We start from the raw sequence: 27,040 nt of genomic DNA on the forward strand, positions 1-27,040 counted from the left end.
ACACAAAGCGAGGCCACGCTAAAGTCTTGCGGCACGCCGCCGCCGGCTCCCGCCACAGCCAGCACAGCGGCGCAGCACACAAAGCAGGGCCACGCTAAAGTCTTGCGGCACGCCACCGCCGGCTCCCGCCACAGCCAGCGCCGCTGCGCAGCACACAAAGCGAGGCCACGCTAAAGTCTTGCGGCACGCCGCCGCCGGCTCCCGCCACAGCCGGCTCCCGCCACAGCCAGCGCAGCGGCGCAGCACACAAAGCGAGGCCACGCTAAAGTCTTGCGGCACGCCGCCGCCGGCTCCCGCCACAGCCAGCGCAGCGGCGCAGCACACAAAGCGAGGCCACGCTAAAGTCTTGCGGCACGCCGCCGCCGGCTCCCGCCACAGCCAGCACAGCGGCGCAGCACACAAGGCAGGGCCACGCTTAAGTCTTGCGGCACGCCACCGCCGGCTCCCGCCACAGCCAGCGCAGCGGCGCAGCACACAAAGCGAGGCCACGCTAAAGTCTTACGGCACGCCGCCGCCGGCTCCCGCCACAGCCGGCTCCCGCCACAGCCAGCGCAGCGGCGCAGCACACAAAGCGAGGCCACGCTAAAGTCTTGCGGCACGCCGCCGCCGGCTCCCGCCACAGTCAGCACAGCGGCGCAGCACACAAAGCGAGGCCACGCTAAAGTCTTGCGGCACGCCGCCGCCGGCTCCTGCCACAGCCAGCACAGCGGCGCAGAACACAAAGCGAGGCCACGCTAAAGTCTTGCGGCACGCCGCCGCCGGCTCCCGCCACAGTCAGCACAGCGGCGCAGCACACAAAGCGAGGCCACGCTAAAGTCTTGCGGCACGCCGCCGCCGGCTCCTGCCACAGCCAGCACAGCGGCGCAGAACACAAAGCGAGGCCACGCTAAAGTCTTGCGGCACGCCGCCGCCGGCTCCCGCCACAGTCAGCACAGCGGCGCAGCACACAAAGCGAGGCCACGCTAAAGTCTTGCGGCACGCCGCCGCCGGCTCCTGCCACAGCCAGCACAGCGGCGCAGCACACAAAGCGAGACCACGCTAAAGTCTTGCGGCACGCCGCCGCCGGCTCCCGCCACAGTCAGCGCAGCGGCGCAGCACACAAAGCGAGGCCACGCTAAAGTCTTGCGGCACGCCGCCGCCGGCTCCTGCCACAGCCAGCACAGCGGCGCAGCACACAAAGCGAGGCCACGCTAAAGTCTTGCGGCACGCCGCCGCCGGCTCCTGCCACAGCCAGCACAGGAGCGCAGCACACAAAGCGAGACCACGCTAAAGTCTTGCGGCACGCCGCCGCCGGCTCCCGCCACAGCCGGCTCCCGCCACAGCCAGCGCAGCACACAAAGCGAGGCCACGCTAAAGTCTTGTGGCACGCCGCCGCCGGCTTCCGCCACAGCCGGCGCGGCACACAAAGCAGGGCCACGCTGAAGTCTAATCACCAGGATGCACGTACAGGCGAGCACGCTTGGCCTCCCGGCTGCAGGTAGGCTGCTCCTTTCGGAGACGTTCTCTGTCGCCGATGAGGCGCCGGATCTCACGTACCCGCAGCTGCGTCCTAGTCATAGCGTACTTCCTCAGTACGTATGGATGCAGCTGCGGGAACTTCAGCGCAGCAGCCTCGGCAAGTCGCCTAACGACGCCGGGGCCGCGGTCGACATCTCCTCCGTGCATCGTGGTGAACAGCACCTCCAACTGCTCAACCTCATCGAGCCACCGCGCGCTGGGCACCGTGAGGCCGCCGCGGCTGAGGGTGTCAATCCAGGCGTAGCGCTCGTCACGGGGTACCTCGCTGGCATCGGACGTGATCTTGCCGAGCGTGCTGTCCACTGTGGCGCACTTAGCGGCCACGTACCCCGCGACGTACGCCAGCGCCTGCCTGGATAGACTTGTGACACCCGTCGCTCCAGCGGGGAGGCTTGCAGGTGGCGGGGCGGCGCCGGCGCTGGCTGCGGGTCCCGGACACGGCTGGCGGGCGGTCACCAGGTTCTCCACCGCGGTGACGTCCGCGTCCGGCACCTCTGGCTCCACTGGCGGCTCGTGGTCCAGGTCCAGCGTCGTGGCGCTCAGGTAAGTCGGCTCCTTCTCCTCCAGCAGTACTGAGGCTCCGGACTCGCGCGGGTCGTCGTGGGTTGCGGCGGCCACTGTCGGCGCAGCTCCTATGAGGAGCAGGCGGAGGCGGTTCTTGGCCTCCACTGCCGTGGGGTTGGTGTTCGCCGCACCCATGCCTCTCAACTGAAATAGAAACAGTGGTTGGTAAAATACCTAAAAAAAGACTCGATTAGGTGGGCATTAAAGGTGCGGGGTATAACTTAACCACTGTGACAACAGGTCTAATATTTATTGTTTTTTACCATTACCGGGTCACCCAGTGAAATCAAAGAAGTGAAACAAAACATAGTTTATCAGAGTGAGGTAATTAAAGTCTATTATAACACAAAAGAGGTGAGTGTGAGTGGGTAACACTCAATATATATATAAAAAAGACCAATGTCTTCATTACGAGTAAACCATGAATGTTTATTGTTTAAGGATAGAATCAAAGTACTTATATACACAACCCAGATATGTAGTAAGCTACACATTCGGGCGAGACGTATGAAAACAATCAAATTAAAATAAATTTCAAGGTTAGATACAATACCAGGACAAAGGGCTTTGCGTGATAGTCCATGTGCATATTGCTCTTAATGTTTACCTGCATAAAAAAAGAAAGAAAGAAAGAAAAGAATCGCCCGTGTTTTATTTGAGTTGCATCAAAATGTGTGACTGATGTTAGAATGCTTACCTGCGAGAAGAAGTTTTCGACGCAGTCCTGATTGAGCCGGGAGGTCAGTAGGTAGCTGAGCCCGTGATGCCGCTGCACAGCGCTGTACAGGCCGCGCAGAGCGGTGGAGGACATCACGAAGCCCTTCTGAAAGGGCAGCATCGAGTTGCTGCCGACCACGCGCGCGTCTCGCATCACCTTCGTGAACTTGAGGAGGCAGGAGTACTGGTCCTCGATGGTATGGGCCAGCCCAAACGCCGACCGGTGTAGTTTGCCGTCCGACACGTGGCGGGAGTTGAACGTGTCGAAGGCTTGGTCGACGAGGGCGATGAACTCCGCCTCCTTCCGGTACCGGTCACCGAAGATGTGCGAGACCGCCTTGGCCACGCGCTCACTGAGGAGCTGGGCGGCCAGGTACACGCGCTGGCATTCCTGACCCCGCACCTGCGACACACGGGGAACCAAAGGAGTAATAAATAATGACGTTGGTTGACTTTTTGTTGGTCAACATTCAGGCTCAATGAAGGGTCGAATTTCGTAAATTTTTAAAGGAAGGGTGCCACCTTTTGGACACAACGCAGTTTTTACAAGATTAGCCTCACATGAACCTAAAAACCGGCTTCACTTACCTATGCTCGAGACGGTCAGCATTGAATCCGCACGTGAAGTTATCATTTGCGAGTTTTGCTGCCAGCATTGGGGCAGGCAAAAATCTTCAGCACTATTTCCTCGTCGTGTTAAGGGTATTTTATAAAACATGAAATCAGCAAAGGTATGTATAAAAGTTATACTTTTGAAGCATGTTTTATCATTTTGAAAGGGTATATTTTTTCTTTATGGTATACACTTAAGTTTTAAAATTTTAATTGGGAAGTTTTTCTAGTAAGTTGCATGAAGGGTGAAGGGTTCCATAGATCTCTTAAGCATTGTAAAGGAAAAACCTTTACTCGACTTATTTGATGTTCTTTTGACGTATCTCCGCGTAACATGTGTAATCTATATAATTTTTATTGTCAATTATGCCATTTCAACAGAGTTGATACTGCGAAATGAACTAACTTCAGCTATATAAACCATTTCTATATAAAGAAAAATGACAGAGAAATCCTTCACGATTGAAGGGTTCCATAGATCTCTTCACTATTGGTAAATGACTTGCTTGAAGTTTTTCTTCAATTTGGCTGCGATAAGCTAGATCACATGTTATGTTATGGTGGCCATCAACGCCATGCGGCCATGGTGCCGGTCTTTGTTGTGCGTTTCAGTTTTGGGTTGTCAGGGTTGGGTCGCTTATGCGGTTATTTGACATCCTGAATTCAAATATAACACTCAGTTCTGGCGCAACTGCTTATTTACCAATGTCAGGGTTAGGTTAGGTAATGTTAGGCTAGGTAAGGCTATAATATTCTATTTTTTTTTTGCGCCACTAACGTATCATTTGTAATTTGGAAATGTAATAACCTTAGAAGTAACAATTTATGCATGGAATCGGTGCCGGACCTGTCAATATTTACCTCTATTTGAAAGATGGTGATGATATTGACTGCTAACATGACAGATAGATGTACTTAATGTTTAAAAATAAGGCCGAAAATACAGAACAAGAATCAAGATTTCGTCTTTACTACAGCATCAGGTATTCTCACCTCGGGTTCCAACATGCCCAAGGTTAGGATCAGCAATGATGGAAAGGAAAGGCGTAGAGGAATGAGGAACCCAGAATAAATCTGACGTGCCAGTGTTCACATTTCATCATGACTAATATTCAAACAGGGAACAACTGGAGTTTTGTGTCTTACAGTTGTCAGTCTCCAAAATAAGCTAAATTTGAGAAGATATACACGATATTGTTGATTGGTCGAGCATCAAGAGCTTGAGGGCAGATCACATGTTGGCTACCCAAGGGTGAACTAGAATGATATAGATACTGATGTCATAGAACGTGATGATGTCATAAAGACATAAGCAAAAACTTGTTCTGTATCTTCGGCCTTATTTTTAATACATTAAGTACATCTACCGGTAAAGGTTAAGATTAAGTCCGACGCCCCATTTCTGCATAAATTTTGTTGACTCTAAGGTTATTCGATGTGCTGATTCCAATAATGATGTCCATTTGTGGCTGCAACAACCTAACCTAACCTAACCTAACCGGTCTTCAGGGCGGCCGGTTAGGTTGGGTTAGGTTAGGTTAGGTTAGGTTAGGTTGTTGCCGCCACAAATAGACATCATTTTTGGAATCAGCATATCAAATAACCTCAGAGTCAACAAAATTAATGCAGAAATGGGGCGTCGGACTTAATCTTAACCTTTACCCATCTACCTTCGATGTTAGTGGTCAATATCATCTCCATCTTTCATAACTTGATCATGCCAAAAGTAACCATGAAATACCTATACTCTATTTCCTGGTATTTGACTTGAACAGGAATAAATTTTAGTCTTGATATTTTCATAGTGTATATGTTGCACTGATGGATCCAAGGGTGACTATTTGTGGCAAATGCCCCTCCCGTAGCATCTGAAAATCAGGATTTTTTTTACTTTTTTCCTAAAATGGAAACTAAACACGTTATATTCAAAAGTTTGTTTAAAATTGCAAAGCAACGCATAACAAAGCAACAATTGACAATTTTTTTATTTAGACAAACTGATTGGTGGGTATGCCCCCTCAGCGACAGATGCAGCCATTCTGGATTCCCCTATGATGTATTGCCTCTAGTCAGAACATGACGTATTTCAATTTCACATCATATATTTTATATGCTTTTTTTTAATAAATCCTTGTTCACATTTCAAAATCCACATCTTCAAACATAAATCTTTGTCCACATTTACTTGTCAGCAATTTTTTGTATGCATTTCTTGTTCTTCATCTGCCAATCTCTGTACCTTAGCATAACATATTGTGGAGACAATGTGCCTATCTTCATCTGTTTAATTGTGCATTTTTGTCTTCTACTATTTTTCAGCATCAATATGTCGCGTTGCTGCATCAAGGCTTGTTTTTTACATTTTGATTATCAGAAAGGGCAAGCTGAGTCTCATGGCATCAAAATGCACAGGTATGTATTACTGCATATTTTGGTGACACAATAGAATTTAAAATTATGAGCCGACTGAGCTGAGCTGATCTCTTAGCCAGCTCAACTGAGCTTGTCACAAGTCTGACAGTGGGTGGAGGTTTTTTTTAAGTAGAAACATTTTTTAAGTCAAATAACAGTGTTCTCATTTCATTTTAGGGTTCCGGTGCATGGAGATAGCAGGCGAAAGGCCTGGCTGGATGCCCTCGGCATCCCATACACCCACAAGAAACTTTACGTGTGCAGTCGCCATTTCCGGACAGGAGACTTCCACCGCAGTGGCTACATCTTACATAATGCTGTCCCTTCAATGGTAAGGGGACGAGTGATTGTTACTGGACTGGACATGTCAGTTTCTCGGTAAAAGCTGATGACTGATGACTGGCCAGCCAGCTAAATATTTCTGCTTGGGGGTTATCGACCTTAGCTTGTGCATTAGTGGAGGTTACAAGTTGGCATTGTTTGTTTTTCCGTGTTATGCCATATTTGAATAGGTGTTGGTTGTTCGCTTACAGTGCTTAATGATAACTCGAATATTGAAAGTCAACATATCTTTTGTAAATTAAACTCCGCCTCGTCACTTGGTACAATTCTGAAATCGCCTAGTCTCACGGTTTTCGAGCAAGGTTATGTTTTTTTTTTAAAGTTATTATTGTTGCCTGTTGGTTTCGTTTGTGATGCATAGCAATAAAGTGATCGATTAGTATGTTAAATTGTGTCATTTTGACCACACTGGATCGTTTGGCGAAGCCTATACCCCGCTAAACCGTAATGTTAGCAGAAATATGCAATATTGCAGATGCGCTCAATATGTACACAAACGATCCGTTAGTTTAAGAGAAGGTAGCTCGACCTTCAGCCTCGCTCGTAGGTATTTCGGTTCCCGTATTACAACGCTATTTCGTCAGCTAACCCACCAAGACATGCTATAGTCCCATCTCCATATTTTCATTGCTCTATTGTGATTTCAGAATCTCGGCACCGGAGGCGACTCGGCACCAGCGCCGCCATGCGATGTGCCAGCCGCTGGCGCGGCAGACGGAGGCGACTCGGCACAGGCGCCGCCATGCGATGTGCCAGCCAAGATACCTATAAGAAACAGGTAGGTCCGATGTTTTGAGTAAAGCCCTGGTGACGTCACTGATATTTCTTATATGGAGAATTTCACCCATAAGGAAAATATTTTACATACGAAAATTTGTATGCTATTAGGAAAAAATAGAATCTTTCAATTCCACCATGAAAATTATATAATTTAATTAATAAACTCGAAATCCTTTGAGTGTCTGTCCCAACCCCCTGTTATACCTTTGGTCACGTGACTACCATGATACACTTTGCATTTTACAAGGTTATGACTTAAATGGAAGTAATAAATGCTGCAAATGTATTATTTATGATGTTTTAGGCAGCAATCGTGTGAATATATCCTGAAATTATCTATAATCTGCTGAAAAGAAGTCACGTGATGCTACCAGATTGTGCTCCGACAGCATCTTCTTGAATTTCGATTTTGAGTACTTTGTACCTTCATTGAGGCCTAATAACGGACGGTTTTAGTTATAAAATGAAGCACTGAATCTAATGAGGGCAAAATTTAATCATTTTTGCACTTTCAGGCCGGGCTATCCTGGCTTGAACTTTGGCCAGTTTGTGTGTAAAGCCTATGGTGAAGGGAAAACTTCACGCCCGGCTGACGTCACAGACCTCGGCTACCAAATCGTGTCCGGTGGGGGTCGGTGCCAGCCGCCGGCGCGGCAGACGGAGGCGACTCGGCACCGGCGCCGCCATGCGATGTGCCAGCCGCCGGCGCGGCAGACGGAGGCGACTCGGCACCGGCGCCGCCATGCGATGTGCCAGCCGCCGGCGCGGCAGACGGAGGCGACTCGGCACCGGCGCCGCCATGCGATGTGCCAGCCGCCGGCGCGGCAGACGGAGGCGACTCGGCACCGGCGCCGCCATGCGAGGTGCCAGCCGCCGGCGCGGCAGACGGAGGCGACTCGGCACCGGCGCCGCCATGCGATGTGCCAGCCGCCGGCGCGGCAGACGGAGGCGACTCGGCACCGGCGCCGCCATGCGATGTGCCAGCCGCCGGCGCGGCAGACGGAGGCGACTCGGCACCGGCGCCGCCATGCGAGGTGCCAGCCGCCGGCGCGGCAGACGGAGGCGACTCGGCACCGGCGCCGCCATGCGATATGCCAGCCGCCGGCGCGGCAGACGGAGGCGACTCGGCACCGGCGCCGCCATGCGAGGTGCCAGCCGCCGGCGCGGCAGACGGAGGCGACTCGGCACCGGCGCCGCCATGCGAGGTGCCAGCCGCCGGCGCGGCAGATGGTATACAGCAGGGCCAAGGGCGCATTGAAGTTGAGGAGTGTGGTGGCAGCAAAGACGCACCCGTATGTGGCCAACCTTCTCTTCAACATGCTGGAGAGGCGCCGAGCCGGGCCGGTGGTAGGACGGCGGCCACTAGCCGAGGACGATCCGCGGCGGATATCCCGATACATACACAGGGTGGTGCCGCCGACCGCGGAGGAGCGCGAGGCCATGCAGTTGGAGCGCGAACGGCACCACTGCCCGTGACTGACCAGACTCGTGGCCCCGGATGGCCGAACTGGGCTATCTTACCGCACAGCAGAGACGTAGTTCGAGTTGGTCGTGACTCGTGTACCTATATGTGTCTAACGAACGTCTTGGCATGACATTTGATTTGGCACATGCTGGTGACCTGCCAGCCTGTGCGGAGTGGCAGAAGCAGCACAGAAGTGGTGGCGTGGAGTGACCCGTCGGTGTCCCAGTGCGTGTCAACTGAGCTTTATGCCTATATCCGCTTTGTGGACAAAGATCTTGGACAGGCGGTGGCAAGTGAGCCAGTCCTTACAGCCTTAATGCCCTTTCCCGTCGTTTCCCTTTGTAGATTACTTGTCGTTACTTGCCGTGCCTTGGACTTGCATAAATAGGTAATTGCATGGGTGGTGATTATGGCGAAGCTATATTGTCATGTCTGAGATAGTGTCATGTCTGATCTGTTCGAGACGTGTATACTGGGAGTGATTTGCTTGTGTTATCCATTGTCGATCACAATATCATTATCAGCGAAGATTGTTATTGTACGCATATACAGCAGAAGCACTAGGCCACAAACTATGACGTGTTACGTTATCTGCCGTGCCGATGCTGTGTCACATTCTCAGGCAATCCCCGTTTTAATTTCATACTAGCTATGCATCAGTCAAATAATGTATGTTCTTAAACAGTGACATTGATAAACGTTGACTCTGTGACTCTGTAGTACGGCATCTGGTACTGGGCGCGCAGGTGAGCTACCTCTGACGCATCGACAGCTCGTCGTTCATGGCGGTGCTGAGAACGAACGGAATATCAGAGATGCAATAACGTCACTGCAGCGCTCACAATAACTCATTACCAGAATATTAACCAATTTTTTATGAAAGTTCATACTCAATCGTATGTAATTCTAACTCAATGGTTGTGTTTCGCATGTGGTAGCTAGGAAAAAGTAACGACAAACTTAATAACGTCCATAGGTTAGAGACGTTGAACGCCATTTTCAGAACGTCGATACGCTAACGGCGAAATTTAAAACCAAATCCACTCACGATTGGGTAAGAATTATCGAAAATGAACTGTAGTTTTGCAAAAGTAAAATCAGGCTATATCAACTGTCAGCTTTTCTAATGTGGTTGGGAAGATTCCTTTTAAAATTGAATGGAACGATGAAATGCGGTTCTTCCAAGATTATTGCAAGAGTATTGTTGTTTTGAGATCAGTTCATATCTCCATTATAGTGACGCAAGTAGCTATACTCTCCCGAGCGGCAACATCCGACATACGCCAGCAACGGCCACGTGGTGTATTGTTTATAAAACCTGTAACTGCCAGGCGAATCACCCCTCCCTGTCCATATAGCTTTGGTTTGATCTTTGGTTCGGCTCGGCTGGCGTGCTCCGCCCAGCGTGGCGTCCAACTGTACAAAACAGCAGTCTATATACCGCGGAGACGGCGGCTTTCGAGTCGCCGTTCTGCCGAGCGCCAACACCCGAGGCTCCCTCTCTCAGGAGCACAATCACTGCCAGGGGACGGCCACGTCACCTAGTCACAGATATACCCTCTCCCACGGGACCGGCCGCCGACGGCGAGCCGGTCTTGGTCACGCGGTTCATCACACACCGCCAACAACCACACAAACACACACATACACGCACACACACACACACACCTACGCGCGCGCGCGAACACGCAAACGTAACGTCAACGGTGCCCGGCTGGTGGATGAGAGGCAGACAGGCTTCCAGGGGGGCTCCTCCGGCGCGCGGGCCCTGCTGCTCGGGGGGCGGCACCAGCTCCGAGCGGAGAACGTGTCGACCGCCGGCCGCAGACGCCACAGCGCTCTTCCGCGCCGAGTCGGGACCGACAGCGGCGGCGGCGGCGCGCCCGGCCGGCTCGTCACTCCAGCTGGCGGGCGGCGGCGGCGGCGGCAGCGGTGCCGCCCGGCCGGCCGCAGGAACGGGTGTCGGACTGCCTCCTCAGGAGTCATCCGCCGCGCCGGGTCTCATCTGAGGCAGGAAACGACTGTCAGAGTGTGGCACTGCGCTCGGCAGAGTGCAGAGTATACATTGCAGAGCTCTGTACATAAAGTCAGCCACCAGACATCACCACTTTACGATGCATCCGTCTGGCCAGACCGTTTCACCTCGCTGACTGCGGCATGTGCCTGCAGGTCACGTATTGTCTCATCCCTCTCTCCCCCGCTGCTGAGGTCATGGGCAGACGGCGGTTCCGACCGCTGCCGCTCGTCTAAGGGTGTTACCGGCGGCTCAGACCGCTTGTATGAGGACGGTCTGAGCTCCTTCGGGATATCTGGTCAGGCCACGGCGCCCCAGCAGACCACAGGCAATCTTTGGTTCGGGGGTTGAGCGAGTTATGGGCAAACTGTTTGACTTATCAATGACAAATTTCGGGATAGATCAATTCGATAATGGCCTAATGGGTGGTGTCGCCATGGACACCTTATCGATGAGTTATAGATATCTTATCTACACTTATCGATGTGAATATCGATGCATTGTTCCTAGACAATGCGGAGCAATGTGGCCTCTAGGGTAATGCTAGCTGTGAGCAAAACCGAGCATGCATCTGCGAATGGAATACTTACTGTGGACCTCACAGCTCGCGCATGACGTCGACGAACCCGACGTAGGTGCCGATCGGGCTGGGGAAGGCGTCCCTGATGGCCCAAAGGACGCAGGAGGGAAGGCGTCGCCGGTTCCCGCGGCCGAGTGCACCCCACCTGTCGGTCAATCCATTGAACAACTGTCACTCAAATGATGATTTGTAACCTGCACTGAACATACGTCACAATGTCAATTGGGGAACTGTTTCTAATTCCGGGACTAACTAGAACGATATATTTTTTCCATATATCTTCCATCTTTTGTAGATATTATATCTGAGGATAATGTGATTTACAAAAGAACTATATCTGATGACATTTCCAGAAACTTATTGGGTTGCAGCGCCCATAATCATAAAAACGCTTCCATTCATTGAGTAAATATTAATAATGTCATTATCAAGCAGGTCGTTGCATACCACCACAGGATAAAATTCCTGTATGCCTGCCAGCGCATCCCGCGGTTGAGCGCCTACAAGCTGGAGTATGTAATAAATAGGGAAATTCAAGACTGTTATCATATGTTGGTCTTCACACTTCTGGATCTGCTCTGCATAATCAACAAAATCATGTTCCTACCTTGTGGCACCTCGCTGACGCTGGCTAGTTGAGGTTGGAGAGAACTCCAACCTCCTCTGCGCGCCTCGCCGCTGGCCAACTGCTCTTCCTCGCCTTGTTGCTCCCTCTCCTCTTCTTGTTGAAGGCATGGTTTTCCTGAAAACATGGTAAAAACTACTTCAATGTTTTGAAATGATGAAAAAGCATTTACATCACTTCATACAATGAACAGTAGCTACTCTGTAGGTACTCCTTACCACTGATAAATGACAATAAACAATGTTTTCAGTAGGTAGAAATTTTATTTGTGTGAAGTCAGCAGCACATTAGCCATTTCAATTTATTTCTGATGTTTCTGCAATGAAATGAAATGAGACAAAATTAGTTCACAGCCTATAAGTGAACCAATATACTGTGAATCTACTATAGTATAATTAATTAAATTTTACAGAAAAGCTCACATGGCAACATTTGAAGCATCAAATTACGTATTCCTTTAAAGCCATTTAATCAAAACTTCATTCCGCTACACTCACTCCCCTTTCCTTATTTCTGTTGTCCTGTCCAAGGCATTGCAAAATATGCCAAAATATACATATATAGCTCCAGGCCGAAGTCGTGTGCTCTACCTCCCTGAATTCTTTCAATTCCAGTTTGGATGCCCACTGGGCTCAGTTCTGGTACTATACACCGGACAGCTAAATCGCCAGCTAAATGTATAAGTCACGATGACCATAAGGTAAGAAGGTAAGGTATATACAGAACTTCAACGACTTATTATTCACCGTCATTACCAATTAGGTGGCAAATATGGCCAACAGTTACCTACTTGGTTACCTACAACTTAGTTCAAATCATGTTATCTTCTTCCTTTTTATTTGTTCATCTTTTTGTCTCAGTTGCGCCATCAATGCAAATGGCAGAATGATATGTTGCCATGACAACAGGATATGCCAGCCGTCCTAGCTGCCACATCAAACGACCTTGAGTTGTAGTGGTGATATAAACAACGATCTTTTTTTTTGGCCAATGTATTAAATGCAATGTTTCGGTTTTTTGTATATTGTGGACGCGCTAACCACGTCTAAAAATTCAAATAAGTAAAATAGATACATAGAACAAAAATTTCGGAAGGTGGCACCCTTCCTTTAACTTGTTTCCAATGACGAGATAAATTTTTGACATCTACAGTTAAGACACACTATAATGTGCTGCACTATCACAGCTTTGCATCAAATGTAAAAAGACATTGCTTTTCAGCGTCACGGAATTAATCATCCAAGTTGATGGCACATATCATTCATAATGCTGCTGGTTATGGTAATTAACATTGATAACTTGCTCACCGTGATGTGCTTCCACTTCAGAAAGTGGCATAGCCGAAACTCAGAGTTATCTTTCTCCAGAAGGTTGCAGAAGACCTTCTTGTCGATGACAGGGCCGCCTGGCAGCTGGAGGCCTTGCCGGAGAATGTGATTGCGGAGAAGCTTTAGGAGGTGTGGCACGTCCGCGAAAGGTGAAGATTTTTCTGCAGAGTGAAACGGAACGAAGTTGCCGTCAGCTAGCATTTACACGGAAATTAAGCTACAATTTTAGTGGTTTCGAAAGGCTGAATGCCGGTACCAAGGCCATCAAGACAATCGTTGCCAGCGGCATGACATACATGACATATTTGGTTTCAATGCAACATGAATGAAGAGTTGCTGTGGCTACATAAACTTGCTACACAACATCGAAATATAAGCTTATTTATGGTCTCCCTAGAAATTAGTGTCCGAAGTTAAAAACCGATGAATAAGAAAGTTAGAAAAGTTGACTTACCGGCTGGGGTCGCACGGATGGGCAAAGAACCCGTCCTCCGGGTCGATGCCCAGTCCGTCAGCGGCCTTCGGCGACCACAGCAGCTTCCGGTTGGCCGGCCCCAGGTCGCACACCATGGCGACGACCACGTAGCCGGCAGACTCCACGGCGGCGATGATGCGGTGGAGAAGGTCCTTGGTGACGTCCTTGTTGTAGTCGAAGAAGACGGGCTGCTTCCAACGACTGCACAAGGAGCGGACCATCACCACCTGCCGACGGTCTGCCAAAACATCGAATTTAATGACTTTTCAAAAGCTGCCCCAATTTCTGACGCTGTCCCGCTGTGTCTGCCCCAATGAGATCTCGCCCAACCCTGCCACGTTTTGCAGACTGGGTAAGGCAGGCATCACAGGTGGTTATATGCAAGCATCCTACTTTCTGTTGGTTATAGGTTGTAGGCTACCTATTGACTGTAGGCAGTAATGAGATACACACATGTGCCCGCTCATGCAATGTCTGCCTCACTGATACCCAAGAGCCTGTACCGACCAATACCTCAACCTACAAATCCCGCATCACACCCAGCACCAGCAGAGCCCTGGTGCACCAAGCCAAGTACACTCACCTGCATGAGCTTGATCTGTGACCTGCCGAAGGATATGCACTTCAGGCAGAGACATCGCCCAGTCAGCTTTCCATGGTCACCCATGCCAAGCGCCTGAACCACAGACTTAGCAACAGATTTAGAATCGATTTTTTTCAATTTAGGCACTCCAACTATGGCACCACTTACAATGCGCGCGTGCCCCTCGTAGGCACAACGCCGTCTTGTACCTTCAATATTCATCTTAAACAATCGCAACCACTTATCTATACTCAGCACAACTCAGCACACCCAGCAACACAGGCAATATGAGAAAATAATCGAGAAGACGGCACGCATGGGCAACATGGCGTCCGTCGCACGTTTCGTACGTTTACGGAAGTGGCGCACGTCGCCACTTTTGAATAACATACGGGTTATTGATTTTTCGAAAAGATTAAGACTGAATTTAGCCATTTTCCGTAAAAAAGTTAGCTACGGGAGGTAATGCAATCAATAGAAAATGCGCTAGTTTATCAAACTTAACAGCTTATAGAGGCCGCCTCCCTCTCATTTTTCACCTACCTCTTTACCATTTACTGTTTTTCACTCCGACATTAAAGCATTAAGTGCCGAAATTCGCCTTTTTCCGTAAATCCTCGAGTTATATTGGGACCAGCGGCTGAAAGATAATCGAATAAAGATATAAATTTTTATTTTTATAGAGGCCGCCTCCCTCTAGATTTTTTTATGCCAAGGCTTTGTCTAAGCCACCTCTCTCCAATTTCACCACAAAATGACATTTTGAAGAGCTATGATTTCATATCATGCTGTTGTTTCCCAATAAATGCACACTTGTTGGATGCAAAAATTAATTTCCTTTCAGAAAATCCCAAAATTATATAATTTGTACGTCTAGGTGCTGAGATATATGAGAATTACTGAAGGCATGATGGAATGCCATAAAATTACAAGTTTCTTGGCGAGAAAAAATTTAGATAGGAATACCAAAAAATATGTCTATATAGAAACAAAAAATATTATAGTAGGCACAGTATTAGGAAAATCTGTAATGTAGTTACGGAGCAAGTTTTTTGCAAATGGTGCTTTCAACAGCTGTCAAGACCTGAACCCGTTGCCTTCATGTTGAAGGAATTTCTCGGTGTTACCTAGTGTTTTTATATACCTTGAGGTCAGTAATTGGTCAGTAAGATTTTTCCTACATGCCGCATACCTAAGTAGTTTCGACAGGTTTTGGTGACACTTTTATACGATTGTTTTGTCCATAATATCCTAACAGTGATTGCGCTACTGCTGTGGATAAAGCTTTAAAGGAAATGTATAGAAGAAAATGCATCAAAACTCCTTACTTCAAAAAGAATCGCGTCTGCCAAAACATCAACTCAGAATGGCACAACAAGTGGATATCCAGGGAACATAATACATGAATGATTTGCCACGACATAAGAACAAGAAGAAGATATAATATTCCTAGTGATTAAACGTGAATTTTCCAGTGCTCTCGCAAGAATCTTTGCTTTATTCATGTAATCGTACCTACCTACTTTGTTGATGCCCTATGGCTAAACTTCGTGAAATACATTATATTTTCCATATTTTACATGTTTGTTTCGAGGAAAGGACTAGAAACTTTTGTACAAGATATTTCAAAATCCTTGATAAGCAGAGAAGATATTGTTTACCCAAAAATGTTAGTTTTCTAATTTTACGAGGCAAATATCATGCAATAATGATGTCAATTATACACTCTCTGTCAATTACACCTCTGGGCTAATGCGATAAACAATAATTTAGAGGTCATTGCCCTGGGCAGTAAACCCGGGCAGTAAACTTTTGTTTCCTGCCCGGCCTATCAGATAACATGGCATTTTGGCACCGACAGTTTCTTGGTCATAGTTTTACTGCCCGGCTCGTGCTGTGCTTAAGACATACCCCGGCATGTAGGAAAACTAAATCGTCATCGTCAGAGGAAGCTGGCTAAACGGGCTCGCCATGAAGACAGACTCAAGACCGGAGGACTGGTTCCTTTGATTTACGTGTCCAAGAAGTAGGCAACCATGCACTGCTTCCAGACACCTGGCAAGCATTTTCACTGCCAGGTATGTCATTTGTTGTCATATATTGACATATACCGCCAAGTATGGTAGCTGAGTGCCACTGAACAAAAAGGATTTATACTAAAACATGGATACTGACCATAAGAATAAAAGTTAGAGTGCGGCATTGTGTATGCTCACCTCCATATGAGGTCAATGAACACTGTGCAAGCACATTTAGGGGTCATAAATATATCAAAACGCAATATACTCGGTTTTACATGCAAATATAATGTGAGAAGGAACTTATGGGACACCCTGTACATAGCCCCTTTCTGATGGATCCGCTACTCATCTCCGAGAAGGGCCGCCATCAGCCTCTTCCTCGTCACCGCCTCACGGCCATCCATCGGATTTATGTCATCTTGTCCTTCGTCGCCTCCACCATCCTCCTCCTCCTCCACTACAGCCATGTCCTCCCCGTTGTCTCCACCCTTCAGGCACATATTATGTGGGACACATGCGGCTATGATGGCTCGAATCGTATCAGGAATTCCCCACATCTTCAGGAATTTCAAGCGCCGGAACCGCCCCTTCAGGATAGCAAAGGCCCGTTCCACGATCACTCTCCTCCCATGCTCACGCTCAGCTCCGTGTTGAAGCGCCGTTGCCTGCGAGTTAGCCTCCCGCTGTCCCTGAAGGGAGTCAGGAGCACGTTGCTCAGGGGGTAAGCACTGTCGCCGGCGATGGAGAACCCACCAGCGCAGAGTTTGGGAAGTCCTTCGTACAAAGGCGAGTTCCGGAAGACGCGTGCGCCGTGGACGGATCCGGGATATCCCGCAAACACGTCGATGAACGACATGTCTGACTGGCAGACGGCCTGCAAGACGATGGAGTGGAAGCCCTTGCGATTGCCGTAAGCTTCCTGCTTCAGCACAGGCTGCGAGATGGGAATATGACTTCCATCTATGGTCCCCACCATGCTGATGGAGCCGGTTGGGTCCATTGCCCTCGCTGAAGCTGCGTTGTTTGGCCACGTGATGTGCTTTTTCAGCAGTGGACCCACCAACACATCAACCAAGCGCCTGTTAGAACGGATGACAGTAGACTTGGTCACATCGAATCTGTCAGCGATGCTCCTGATTGTGTCCTGGTTGGCCAGAGTCCGCAGCAGCATGGGTGTGGCTGCGTCTGCTTGTACGGGCTCAGCTCCTCTGTGCCCGTCTTTAGGGAAGGTCCCCTCGTCGCCAAGCTCCTCAATCAGAAGGTCTACCTGAGAGCTCGACATCCTGGAACGATTAAGGTCCCTGATTTAAAGAACTTATAAGTATGTTTTATTTGTTTCTGGTTGCAAAGCTTTTGTTACTAGTTTTTCGTCCATATTAGCGCGTAACTTAAGATAGTGTAAAACATATGACAACTGGTACCTTATCATTGGTTTTCGTTCGTTCGTATCATAAGCAGAAAAGTAAATTATGACACCAATAAGACACATCGTGTCTATGGTATAATCCAAGCCAGAAGCATTTAATATGCATTCAAAGCACGTCACCTGAAATGGCCACGAAAGTCGTCTTCCAGGTAAGCAGGTACCGTGTTGGCCACATAACCTACGGTTCTTGCCCTCACATTTCGACGTGGCCTGAAAAAGTGTCATAACACGATCAAACAAGTCATAGTAAAGAATCATAATGCAAAGACGCCACTTCGTCAAATCAGCAGCGCATGCCATTAGGTACAATAAAGCGTTCTCTAAAATTCAGTGACACATGATATAGAACTGACTTTGAACACATTATCTTCCTGGATTCCTACACCAAACAAATTTAAGACTAGGAATCAAACAGCGCTTTGAAACAAGATCGCTATGTGACATTGATTGATATATCTCGCTTTGAAAATGGTTCTCAGCTATAACCACTAAAGCAGATTCAAGAACATACAAATGTGAGTTCATGATGTCAAGCAAGAACCTTTGTAGTGGATCTTATTTGTTACATATCAGAGTTTCCCTGCCAGACTAGTTACATTAGGTAGGCACTAGGGTGTTGACCACAACAACTTGCATAGCATTAAGGCATAAACAGTGGACGCTGGTCAAAATGCTGGGATTGACAACAATCAGCATGTCTGTTTTCAGCATAAAGTCATGGTCATGGGTCAATTACCATGTGGAGACATTCAAAGTATGGGCCAAAATGAGCATGATATCAAAAGCAGTCTGAGCCAAGATGGTGGCTTAGGCTGCAAAACAGGCCCAGGCGAAAGCCTATGGTTTGATTGGACGAGAGTCAAACAAATAACACAATATGTCAGATGGCCCATCATGTAGTGGCTAAGCTAACCTCAGAAGTGCAGGGAGCACCTCAGCCAAGTCCTGGTCTTCATCATCTGATGACAGCAGCATGTTGACTATGTCATTTCATTACAGAAGCACTTCCATGACATGGAGTGCTTTTGCCATGATGAATACAGCTGTCCTGAGAACACAAAATTGTCCTAAATTGTCTGTTGCCCGGTCTGCCGTGGGAGCCAACACACACAAACGTGCGCCACTGCTCCCCAAGGTGCCGCCCGGCCTGCTGTCGGGGCCGCTACAGACGGATGCAGCTGCTGCCGGAGGGAATCCGGTTGCGCCTTACGGTGACATTTTTGCGCCCTCATTGCACACGGTGCGCCTCAAATCGACTGCACTCTCAGTCGACTGTCATTGAGATATTGCACACAAAAGTGCGCTTTGACTGAACAAAAATTAAAAAGACCAATATTTCTTAAACTTTGCATGACATGAGCCTGAAAATGCCGGAAACATATAAATCGAAGTGGTAGCATGGCACTGGGTGCATTGGACACTTGATATCAACATCTTATGCTTTGGTATTCAATAACATTCATTCCCACTTCAATCTGCACATTTCGTCGACTAAATGCACCGTGAGTCGACATTATGTAATTTGCTATAATGCCAGTGGACATTTTAAAATATCATTTATTTCGAAAAATAAAAATAATTCACTGTATTCTTGCACATGAATGTGATGCTCGAGGTCTGTTTTGTCTAGTTTTATTCGGAGCATCATATTTTTCATCGCCTTTAAGTGCAATAGGCATTTAAAGAAAATTTACGTCAACTATCCGCACAGGGCGATGTCGGTGAATCAAAGTTTCACTTGACATTTTAGCCAAAATCGAGTACAACAATTTTTAGAAAAACACTGAATATAGATGAAAGGGTGTGCTAGTATTGTGCGCAGTGTTGAAAAATGTTGGAAAATACCCGACTTATTGTTAAATACATCTTATTTCATTTAAAATATCATTTTAAAGAAATTCTTCCAGTAGAATTATGGCGCAGTTTTGAATTTTGCGCTCTAGATCGTCACAAAATTGTCAGATATCAGCGCAATGGGCCGTAAAATGACATTTTACTGTTAGATAAGGGCGCATAAAGGAAAAAATGTCGTATTTAAGTTCATTATATGAAAAAAAACTTCATGACCATAAGGAGTAGGACCGATCGCTCAGCCGGCCCTGAGGGACGTCTGAGGGCCCCGTAGGTCCGATGAGGGCCCTTCAGATAGATCGGATGACGGCTTACAGTCCATTAGAGTCTTGTAGGCCGTCTAAGGCCGACAAGAGGCCCCCTCGCACTTGCAGAGGGCCCTGTCGGACTGACGAAGGACCATCTCAGACAAACGAAGGGCCCTTTCAGATCATTTGAGGGCCTCCTCAAACCTATAGAGGCCCCTCAGATCGATAGTGGAGCCGATCTGAGGTCTCCAAACCGACATGGGGTCAGACCAACAGTCAGAAACCAACTGACCAACAGACGACCCCTCAGATGAACAGAGGAGGTCGATGGAGGTTGATGGAGGGCCCCATGGACCGGCATGGCCCTCAGAACAGCGGAGGGCTTCCCCCAGGTCGGGAGAGGTCCCCTGAGACTGACAGAGGGCCCCTCAAATCGATGAAGGACCTCAAGTGGGAAAAAGCCCCTCCAGTGGACAGAGGCCCTTGGACGAACAAAGGGCCCCTCAGGCCGATCGAGGATCCCTCTCCCTCAGACAGACAGAAGGCCCTCTGGGTCCAAAAGAGGGTCCCTCATGCAAATAGCGGGTCTTTTAAACCAACAGAGGGCCCTTCAGATGTTCTACAATAAAATATGCTTATTTACACATTGATTTTGTGTTGGACCCATCCACACACCGTTGGACCCATCCAATCCACCTGGCCCCCTGGATTCAATAGGGCCCCAAAGCTCTTAAATTGGGGCTCCCTTGGTCAAATTCTGGCCACGCAGCTGCGTCAAATGATCCGTGGCAGGAGCCTTTGCGTCGCCAAGACCCCGCTGTGTCAACCAGGGACCCCAATGGCATAGGGGCCCCGGGCTGGGCCCTGGCCCCAACTGGAATAGGGGCCCCTGGACCTCCAGGGGGCATGGCTCCTTTGTCCCCCTCTGGCTACGCCACTGTGGGAGGGGGCGATGTGCTAAGAGCTCCGGGGTAAAATCCAAACGATTCTGTCGGATGTTGCTAGTCGAACGATGTGAAAGGTTAACTTCTTAGACCACACCTTGGCCTTGCCAGGTCAGGTCAAAGCAAAAATGTTGCTGCTTTTTTGCCGCGATCAAGGAATATCGTGTGCTATGTGCGATGCATCGTTGGTGCTGACATTTTGTTATGCGAAATCGGTTGGAGGTGATTGGTGCGGTTCTAGTGACACAAATGACAAGTTTGCACTTCTCGGGGTCAACTCAGGTCCACTCAAGTCAAGTTAACATGGGCTGTTTTCATCCGATACCGCACTTAAAATTGTGTGTGTGTTTGTGTGTATGTATGTTAACCCGTATGTATGTGTGTGGGGTTGGCGTATGAGGTGTGGGGGTCGTTGGGTAGAGGGGTCAAGGGTTAGGGAGTCATGGGAGTACATCATCAGTTAGAAGGCATTTACTTGGGCATTTACCGCGGCACATGATAGGGCAAAGCTACGATAACTTAAAATCATAATTACTCACTTCTGAATAAAAAAAAAAAATCCTGCCACCACCAGGTGTAAACTCGCATTCCTCTTCAAACACAGTTAAATGTCATTCAGTTTCACGTGATATATTTGCACGCAATTTTTCGGGCGGATTCTGAGCTTTTTACTAGTTTTTTTTTCCATTATTAAACCATAGACATGGTACAGGACATTAACACAGGATAGAAAAACACGTGGTACGCCCTTCCCCTAGAGCAGCAGTCCTTACAAACTGAACTGAACACACAACGCATCGAACCGTATGCCGCTCCCGCCGGCACCGGCCACTCTAAACTGCAGCCCGTCCGTGTCACACGTCAATTACGTCACTATGCTTTAGCTCTCGCAAGCCATACGGTGACAACGCAAGTTCGACGATTACGCAGTGACGGTAGCACCTTCTGCCAAACGAGCGAGCGTTGACCGTCGCCTCCTTCGTAAGTACTGTCTACAGCACGCGCCTCCTAGCACGCTTACTCCTGCCACTCGCATCCATTTCCCGATCATACGAGCTCGTCACGCTGGCTCGTCGCGTCCCACTCTGCAGCATGCTCTGCCTCCCGCACACTCACGAAACGCTCAAACTCGAGCAACGCAATGACCACCGACTTGACAGTGGCAGTGTGATGCGGGACCTTCTTGAGAAGAACCTTCTCGATGTCGTCCAATCTCTTTCTCATGATTTCAGATGGTCCAGTTGTGTCAGATACCTCGTTGAATAGCGACCTCAGCTGCCGCTCCTGCCGAAGGGCCGTCGTTGGCTTCCGCCTCCATCCTTTCTTACAATGGGAGAAGAGGCTGATCAGATCCTCTTCCTTCCCCGCACTGTTCCTCGCACCATCACTGGCGCAGAGACCGTCGAGCAACATCGACTCTAGGGCGTCGGCGACCGCTGCATCTTTCATCTGGCCGCGAGCGGAGCGGTCTGCTACACCGTGGCTTCGCTTGAGATACAGTTGCAGGTGCCGCACGCGAGCACCACACTGGTGGCATGTCAGGATCCTCGGCATCGCAAGTTTCCTGGAAGGAAAGACAGAAATAAAGGACGCTACAAGTTGACTAAACGCAAGAGCAGGGGCATAAAACGGTTGAGCACAGACCTTCAGTGTTGTAGTAACTGATCTTAGAGCATATCCACTTTACGGCGCTGCGCCGACAAATTTATTATAGCTGTTTTGATATGCATTCGCAATTTGTGCATATTTTTTTTTTAAGGTCAGGGCACCATGTCATGTTAACCGACCTCACCGCGAAACACACTTTTCTTAAATTGGCAGCTGCGCCAGGACCAAAGCTATGGATAGAGGATCTTGAAATTTACCGAGACTAGTAAGCACATCAACAGCTACAACATGCATATGTCATATTTTCTATATCATTGACATTTTTCCACCACGATATACTTATCAGCAAATTGCGTCTGCACGGCATCGACACGGCGTGGTTCGAGGCGTACCTACGCGGTCACACGCAGAGTGTCGTCCTGCGTGACGTCACGGGCGCCGAGCGAGTCTCGCCCCCGCTCCCGAACACCATGGGAGTGTTTCAGGGCAGCGCCCTCGGACCGCTGCTGTTTACGGTGTTCGCCAACGACCTGTCGCTACACGCCGCCGATGCTAGAGTGCTGCAGTACGCAGACGACACCCAGGTGATTGTCTCAGGCAAAAAGAGTGAACTCCCAGCACTCATCACTAGCATGGAAAACTCACTTGCTTCTTTGGACAAATGGTTCTGCGCGAATGCTCTCAAGGTCAACGCGAACAAAACTCAACTCATTGCTTTCGGAAACCGCCAAAATTTGCGCAACCTTCCAAATTTCACAGTCACCTTCCGTGACACAACCCTCGTCCCTTGTAACGAGGTCAAAAATCTGGGTGTAACGTTTGACAAAAACCTGACATGGGACAGTCACGTGGGTGCCGTCACCCGCCGCTGCACTGGGACCCTGATCGGCCTGTCGCACGTGCGACATGTGGTGCCGCGAGGTGTCATCACCTCCCTTGTGACAGCCCTGGTTCTCTCGCAGGTCCGCTACTGCATATCAGTTTATGGTAACGGTACTAAAAAGAACATGGTCAGAGTACAGAAGATCCTAAATTTCGCTGCAAAGGTGATTTTCGGCCGAGGAAAATTTGATCACGTGGCGGACCTGCGGGAGAGACTGGGCTGGCTCGAGGCCCAGCAGCTGGCCGATCACTCTACACTCTGCCTGGCGCACAGGGTGCTCCGCAGAGGAGAGCCCCACTCACTAGCAGCCGTCCTCCATCGTAATGAGGAGGTACGCCAGCGCGCCACCAGGCAGGACGGTCTGCTCAGTGTGCCGAGGTCGAGGACCGAGGCGGGTAAAAGACGATTCTGTGCTAGAGCGCCGGCGCTGCACAACCAGCTGCCACCCGAACTGGTTTCGCTCAGTGGACAGGGCTTCAAACGCGCTTTAAAACGACGAATGCTGTCTTCTATTACCTGATTTGACGCCGTGTATGAGAGTGTGGATGTGTGTGACTGGTGACATGCATGTTGGTGTGCCGTTGCACCTGTAATTTGTATGTATGAGTGAATATTTTTATCCTTTCTACCATGCATGTGACATTGTGACGCGGAGCCAGAAAAGCCACTGCTGCTGTGGAGTGCTCTTTAAATACAAATACAAATACAAATACAAATACAGAGGCCCCATATAGAGATAATCAAAGGTCATACGGTATAATTTAAGGTCGTAAGTAATTTTTCACCGATAACCTGTGAAGGAAACGAAGTACATACAGTATTTAAGAGAAAAAGACGCAGTGGGCGAGATGGAAAGAAAAAGTGGAGGGGAGAGAGGGGCTGACAGAGTGGGAGGGGAGTGGGACACAGACAGAGTGGGAGGGCTCACCGAGTGGTAGGGGAGGAAGGGGCAGACAGTGAGCGAAGGGAGCGGCTGGCAATTGGAGGGGAGAAGGGGATTGGCAGAGTGTGAGGGAGAGAGGTTGACAGAGTGGGAGGAAGAGAAGCTGTCAGTGAGGGGGGAGGCAGGAGCTGATAGAGTGGGAGAGAGAGGGGCTGACAGAGTGGGAGGGGGAGGGGCTGACAGTGGGAGGGAGGAGCTGACAGAGTGGGAGGGAGAGGGGCTGACAGAGTGAGAGAGACAGGGGCTGGCAGAGTGGGAGAGGAGAGCGGGGCTGACAGTGGGGGAGGGGGAGGGGCTGGGAGTGTGAGGTTACAGAGAAGCTGACAGAGTAGGAGGGAGAGGGGCTGACAGTGGGGAGGGAGAGGGGCGGGACTGACAGAGTGACTGAGTGGGAGGGGACAGAAGGGCTGACATAATGGGATGGGAGGTGCAGACAGATTGGGAGGGGATGAAAATGAATGAGAGGGGAAGGGGCCAACAAAGTGGGAGTTGAGGTATGGGCTGACAGAGTGGGAGAAAGGAGCTGACAGAGTGGGAGGGAGAGGGGCTGAAAGTGGGGGAAGGAACAGCTGACAGAGTGGGAGGGAGAGGGGCTGACAGTGGGAGAGGAGGGGAGGGCTGACAGTGGGGGAGGGGGAGGGGCTGGGAGTGTGAGGTTACAGAGGTGCTGACAGAGTGGGAGGGGAGGGCTGACAGACAGAGTGGGAGGGAGAAGAGCTGACAGAGTGGGAGGGTGAAGAGCTGACAGAGTGGGAGGGAGAGGGGCTGACAGTGGGAGAGGGAGGAGCTGACAGAGTGGGATAGAGAGGGGCTGACAGAGTGGGAGAGTGGGAGGGGACAGAAGGGCTGACAAAATGGGATGGGAGGTGCAGACAGGGTGAAAGGGGAGGAAAATGAATGAGAGGGGAAGGGGCCAACAAAGTGGGAGTTAAGGTATGGGCTGACAGGGTGAGAGTGGGAGGAGGTGACAGAGTGGGAGGGAGAGGAGCTGACAGAGTGGGAGGGAGATGTGCTGACATAGGGTAGAGAGTAGCTGACAGAGTGGGAGGGAGAGGGGCTGACAGTGGGGGAGGGGGAGGGGCTGGCAGAAAGGGAGGGGACAGAGGGGCTGACAGAGTGGGAGTGTGAGGGGAGGGAGGAGCTGACAGAGTGGGAGAGGAGGGCAGGGCTGACAGTGGGGGAGGGGGAGGGGCTGGGAGTGTGAGGTTGCAGAGGTGCTGACAGAGTGGGAGTGGAGGGCTGACAGTGGGGAGGGAGGAGCTGACAGAGTGGGAGGTAGAGGGGCTGACAGTGGGGGAGGGAGAGGGGCTGACAGAGTGGGAGAGAGAGGGGCTGACAGAGTGGGAGAGGAGGGCAGGGCTGACAGTGGGGGAGGAGGAGGGGCTGGGAGACGGGAGTGTGAGGTTACAGAGGGGCTGACAGAGTGGGAGGGGGAGGGGCTGAAAGTGGGGGAGGGAGGAGCTGACAGAGTGGGAGGTAGAGGGGCTGACAGTGGGGGAGGGAGAGGGGCTGACAGAGTGGGAGAGGAGGGCAGGGCTGACAGTGGGGGAGGGAGAGGGGCTGACAGAGTGGGAGAGGAGGGCAGGGCTGACAGTGGGGGAGGGGGAGGGGCTGGGAGTGTGAGGTTACAGAGCAGCTGACAGAGTGGGAGGGGAGGGCTGACAGACAGAGTGGGAGTGAGGTCAGGTCATGAAACAGGATTGAGTAATACATACCTTGAGATTATATCGCTGACCCAAAGCACGCCTGTCGCCCATACACTGACACAACCAAGGCCATGTACCCACACAACAGAACCTTCTAAGCAAGGAGACGCTACAACGACCTGCGCCACGGAACGATCATCTGCGCCAGACCGGCCGCGCCATCACGCGGCCGGCGAACGCTGCCCGACATGGACTCTGTGCCCATATGGACGGCATGAAGGAATAACTTCAAGCATACAAAGAAACACAATGTCGGTCAAATGTGCAGTTCCAAAGTGCACCCTCATTAAGTTTTCCGAAATCGACAGACTGCTCCTAGTATCGACATAGCATGTCGAGTTAAAGTGCATGACTGTGCAGTTTCCCCCCAAAAAGTGGAGAAATATGTCCCGACGCCAAAACATCTCACGTTAAGACTATTCATTGTTTGTTATAACTGCATGCAATTAAATAATTCTACGTCAATTCTGTATACACTCACCATCGAAAAATTTTTTAGCGCCACTATGAAACGAATCACAGCTAAAAACTCTTAGCTTTTTTTAAGTGCAGTTCGTCGGGTTGAAGCGCACTCATACGTCACAGGTCACGTGACTGCGCTTATAACCGATTCCGGCGTCCAGGGAGTGCCGCCCGCCCTGCCCGTCGGGGCAGCCACAGACGGGTGACGCTGCTCCCGGGGGCCTGCTGTCTGGATCCACATTTTTCGCGTTCTTGTGTGTGTTTCGAGACTGCTTGGAACTGGCCACCGCCGACGCAGCTTTCTCTAGCCTTTGCTGCAGCTCCCGCGGCTCTGGCAAGCTGTTGAAATGGTCCTCAGGAAAATTAAAAACAACAAATCATACTTCTGTCTAGGGATAAAGCGATGAGCGAATTCGACACTGACATGCACACGCTCCCATATGCACACACATACACAAATGAAGCGATCAATGATGGTCCATGGAATACAAATATTTACGAGCGAGAAAGCAATGAGATTGATTATCGAAAAACATTGAAATATTTAGAAAAATATTGAGTAAAATGAGCATTAAAGGTAGTGTGCCAGCTTTCCTGGACCATATGGAGTTAATGACCCGGATAAGGAGAACCGGATTTTTAGAACTTATCCATACCTTCAAAACTCATGGAAACGTCTTAAATTCTTCAAATTTTGAGTACCCCAGTGCGAAATTCGCCCCGACGGGTTGTCGGTCGTACCCCAACCACATTTCACACCACTATGAACAATAAATGCACACACTAAAATCGCTATTACCGATAGGCTCATCCAATCAAGTTTCGATAAACCCGTTCATCATCTCCTGCGGTTTCGAACACGCCTGTTAGGTGGCTTCTGCTCATACTTACATTTCTGCCACTTTCATGTGGTGAGATCATAGATATAAAAGA

At 49.7% G+C, this 27,040-nt stretch overlaps 3 long non-coding RNA genes across 5 annotated transcripts; 1 reads left to right on the forward strand and 2 right to left on the reverse strand.

The window, feature by feature from the left end:
• The first annotated feature begins 3,959 nt into the window (after window positions 1-3,959).
• Window positions 3,960-6,917, forward strand: LOC122383794. Of its 2 annotated transcripts, none has more exons than XR_006256891.1 (4): window positions 3,960-4,012; window positions 5,731-5,823; window positions 6,001-6,154; window positions 6,813-6,917. It is a non-coding gene; the product is annotated as an uncharacterized LOC122383794 (long non-coding RNA). The 2 variants fall into 2 exon arrangements; XR_006256892.1 differs by lacking the exon at window positions 3,960-4,012 and adding an exon at window positions 4,029-4,426.
• A 2,781-nt stretch (window positions 6,918-9,698) lies between these two features.
• On the reverse strand, window positions 9,699-12,443 carry LOC122383795. Of its 2 annotated transcripts, XR_006256893.1 has the most exons (4): window positions 12,432-12,443; window positions 11,612-11,746; window positions 11,015-11,149; window positions 9,699-10,415 (listed from the first exon to the last, which is right to left on the reverse strand). It is a non-coding gene; the product is annotated as an uncharacterized LOC122383795 (long non-coding RNA). The 2 variants fall into 2 exon arrangements; XR_006256894.1 differs by lacking the exons at window positions 11,612-11,746; window positions 12,432-12,443 and adding an exon at window positions 11,452-11,506.
• An 8,676-nt stretch (window positions 12,444-21,119) lies between these two features.
• Window positions 21,120-26,120, reverse strand: LOC122383796. Its single transcript, XR_006256895.1, has 2 exons — window positions 25,655-26,120; window positions 21,120-22,069 (listed from the first exon to the last, which is right to left on the reverse strand). It is a non-coding gene; the product is annotated as an uncharacterized LOC122383796 (long non-coding RNA).
• Between the last annotated feature and the right edge of the window lie 920 nt (window positions 26,121-27,040).

This window comes from Amphibalanus amphitrite, unplaced genomic scaffold (assembly GCF_019059575.1).
Source record: "Amphibalanus amphitrite isolate SeventyFive unplaced genomic scaffold, NRLGWU_Aamphi_draft 000174F_arrow, whole genome shotgun sequence".
NCBI lineage: Eukaryota > Metazoa > Arthropoda > Thecostraca > Balanomorpha > Balanidae > Amphibalanus > Amphibalanus amphitrite.